Source organism: Capsicum annuum, unplaced genomic scaffold (assembly GCF_002878395.1).
Source record: "Capsicum annuum cultivar UCD-10X-F1 unplaced genomic scaffold, UCD10Xv1.1 ctg18918, whole genome shotgun sequence".
In the NCBI taxonomy this organism is placed as follows: domain Eukaryota; kingdom Viridiplantae; phylum Streptophyta; class Magnoliopsida; order Solanales; family Solanaceae; genus Capsicum; species Capsicum annuum.
In genome coordinates this window covers 1-3878 of record NW_025824714.1, presented here as the reverse complement: position 1 = coordinate 3878, position 3878 = coordinate 1, and the positions used below count along the sequence as shown (strand labels likewise).

General features: G+C 37.8%; 1 pseudogene; it reads left to right on the top strand.

The window, feature by feature from the left end:
• Positions 1 to 1803: 1803 nt before the first annotated feature.
• LOC124890492 lies at positions 1804 to 3677 on the top strand (annotated as a pseudogene).
• The last annotated feature ends 201 nt before the right edge of the window (positions 3678 to 3878 follow it).

Genomic DNA, 3878 nt, shown 5'->3' with positions numbered 1-3878 from the left:
TAAAAGGGTTTAAAATGTTGAGATTTATAAAGTTTAAGGGTACAGATGGCAAAAGTCCTAGTAAAAGTATCCAACATACAAAACTGACATAGTACAAGGATCCATCGAACCATTTTGCCTAAAAATTGACATAAAGAGAGTTAGGTGGTTACCCGAAGAGGGCTAGAGTTCAAGTAACTCTTATCCTAAAATCGTGATTTGTCAATCCGGGTATATTATTTTTACGCTGGGACCGGCCGTGTGGCGTAGCAGAGTCAGAGACTCCAACCCTTGTGGCACACTTGGGTTGGAGGCTTCCCCGCCGAGTCAATGACAGATTCCATATAGTCTGTGGAATTTCAGAGTTATAGGATATACCACCTAGCCCAGAAGTAAAACAAAGAGTGTCACAGAATTCAGATGATTTTGCAGAGTCTTTCAAAAATGCCCATGAGATTTCTTACTAAATGATATGGTTATGAACTGTTTTAAATTACTCTCATATATGTTGAATATAAATTATTATTTAGAATTTGCTCTGCGTACAAGTACATCTGTATTGACCCCCTACCTCCCAGGTTCGGAGGCTCAATCTAAGGGTCTGGCTAATCAGTAGAGTATTCCAGGGAGAAGTGATCCGTGTAGTGGTGAGCCTTCTTTGTTCCAGAAGGTCTGTTATTTCAAATTATATTATTCCGTTGTTTTGGTCTACTGGGGTCTTGTCCCAGTTTTCAGAACAGTTTTGAGATGTAGTAGAGATTTCGCAGACTAAGTCAGATCTTATTCAGATGTTTTGAATTGCAAATTTCGTTCTTATGTCTTGAACCTCAGAGTTAATGATCATGTTTCTGTATCAGATTAAAATTCCACATTTTATTTTATTATATGAATGTTATGCATGATTATCAGATCAGATAGAGTAGGACGTCTGGGCCGTCATGGTTCGGGATGTCCATCACGGTCAATCCCTAGTTCGGGTCGTGACAACTTTTCATCAAGTTGTGGGCACAAAAATGAAAAAGATTTATTTAGTTTTGTTGTTTTCTGTCTTGTTGATTTGTTTTCCAAGTGAATCCAAAGTAGCTTCTCAAGAAGAAAGTCATGGAGTTTACATTGTTTACATGGGTGCCAGGGTTCATCTCATGATCACCTTCTCCTTATGAGCTCCTTGACAACAAGGTACAATCAAACTTTTTTATAACAACATTGTTTGTTCGAATATTGTTTAGTTGCATGCTATAGCAAAATGTTGTTATAGATAACGTCTAATATGACATAACCTAAAAAATAGATTTTAAAGAAAACTTTGACCTGTATAATGAAGTAGTGTTAGTATAGAAGATGACTGTTATGGACCTTTAGCAAAATGCTGTTATAGATAACTGTAATGTGGCTTTTGTTTTCTTTGGTTCACGCTTCGTAAAAGTCAACTCAAGATTTAAGGAAGGCTGTTTGTTGTCATTGTTAAAGTAATCTGCTGTCAAAGAATTTTAACGTGATCTTATGAGATTATTCTCTTGGGATATTTGGGTTAATTTGAGCATCTACTCTAATTCTGTACGTGGTTTATTACGCTTCTTGGTACAGTGAAATTGCGCCCTCCGCTTGTGGACGTAGGTCAAACCCACCAGACCACGTTAAATTTGTGCCTTCTTTATTTTCTTTAATTGCCGTTATTAATCAACTTGTTATTGTCATTATAATATTGCTTGGCTAAATTTCGCGATAACCAGATTCTTGATCCCAACAATAACATCTAATAATTAACCTGATAATTGATTTCAAAGAAAACTTGAACTTTGTAATGAAGTGCTATTATCGAAGATGACTGTTATAAAGATGTCTAATTGTATTTGGTTGTAATATAAAAAGATATATTGATGTACTTTGGACAAAGAAGAGCTTCTTATACTCCCTTTATCCAATTTATACGACTCACTTTCCGTTTTAGCCAGTCTCAAAAATAATGACACATTTCTAAGTTCAGTAAAAATTTGACTTTAAAATGGCTATTTTACCCTTAATGAAATGATTTATAGCCACATAAATATCTTTGACTTATTTTAGACCACAAGTTTCAAAAGTCTGGAGCAGATACCATAATTGGCATTTTTGACATTGGTATGCTCTCATTTACTTGAGCTGAGGGTTGTTCGGATACAGCTTCTCTACCTCCAAGAGGTAGATGTAAGGCATGCATGCGCTCTACCCTCCCGAGACCATACTTAGTAGGATTTTACTACCAACACTAGTTAACCAAATTATCTTGTATATATGTTATAGGAATATGGCCTGAATCAGAGAGTTTCAATGACAAGGGTATCAGTCCAATCCCATCGTGATGGAAAGGAACTTGCACCAGAGGTTATGACTTCAAACCTTCCAGCTGCAGCAGGTAACATCATTATATACATCCTCAGTGGCAGGTCCAGTGTGTTAGTTACGAGTTCACGGGAACTCAGTAGCTTGAGGTCACTGTAGAAATTCATAAATTTCAAATCTTGAATGCGTATGTGAGTCCAATATGGTCTATGTGAAATTTTGCAAGTGGTCTTCGACAAAAAAAAAAAAGTTTATGATAGAAATTTTACTGTGTACATTTCATGTACCTGTATCAGGAAACTGATTGGAGCAAGGTTTTATGACTATCCTGGCAAAGAGAATCCACCATATGTGTAGCCACGACGGGCATGGTACTCATGTTGCAGCCATAGCAGCAGGTAGGCCTGTGGAAGATGCATCCTATTATGGCTTAGCAGGAGGAACAGCCAAGGGCGGGTCTCCGGGGTCAAGGATTGCAGTGTACCGTGTATGCACGCCTAATTATGGATGTAGAGGATCGGCTATTATGAGAGCATTTGATGATGCTATTAACAGAGTTCGAGTTCTCAAGAAATCCTATTGCCATCGGAGCCTTCCATGCTGTAGAGAAGGGCATTTTTGTTGTCGCTTCTGCTGGAAACGATGGGCCAGCACCAGAATCTGTCGTCAATGTTGCTCCTTGGATTTTCACAGTTGGTGCAAAAACTATTGACAGAAACATTGAGACACATATTCCCTTGGGTAGAAACAAGCTAATTAAGGGTGGAGGTATTAGCTTTTCCAATCTCAAGAAGTCTCCAGTTTATCCATTGGTGGACAGCGTATCTGTCAAACTAGACTCGGAATTGTATGATGGTCCAGCAAGGTAATTGGAGATTGAAATGTATCAGTTTCTGTTTTTGCATACATGCAACTAACTTGTGCATGTTTCAGTGACTGTGAACAAGCTACATTAGATGAACGCAAAGTCAAGGGAAAAATTATTGTTTGTGACCATCTAGTAAAAGGAAGGATCAAGAATGTTATATATTTCAGGAGCTAGATTAGTTGGCGATATTTCAATAGAAACGAGGCTAAATGAAGTGAAGAAAAAGGGTGGCATCGGATTTATATTAAGTATGCCCGGCACCCAAAATGGGATCATTTCCGGGGGCAGTAATCACTAAGGAGACGGCATAAAGATTCGTTCTTACATAAACTCAACAAGGTACTCCCTTTACTTCACAATAAGCACTAGTGAGGTAGCATACGAAATTGCTAAATTTCAACTTCTAATATTCTATAGGAACCCGTTGGCGACAATTCTACCAACGGCTCCTGTTATGGCTTTCTTCTCATCAAGAGGCCCTACGTATAATACTCGGAACCTCCTAAAAGTAAGTACTCCTTATTCTAATTTAATTTTTTCCGTCAAATTTTGGACCTTTGCTCAATCTATGCCCACTGCCCAGTAGTTACGTATATAAATTTCATTGGTCTCACGATTAGTTACGTACTTATGGTATATAAAACAAAACATATGTTGCATGAAAGAGTAACAGTAGATCACATACCGAATGGTTTCTGATATGTACTTG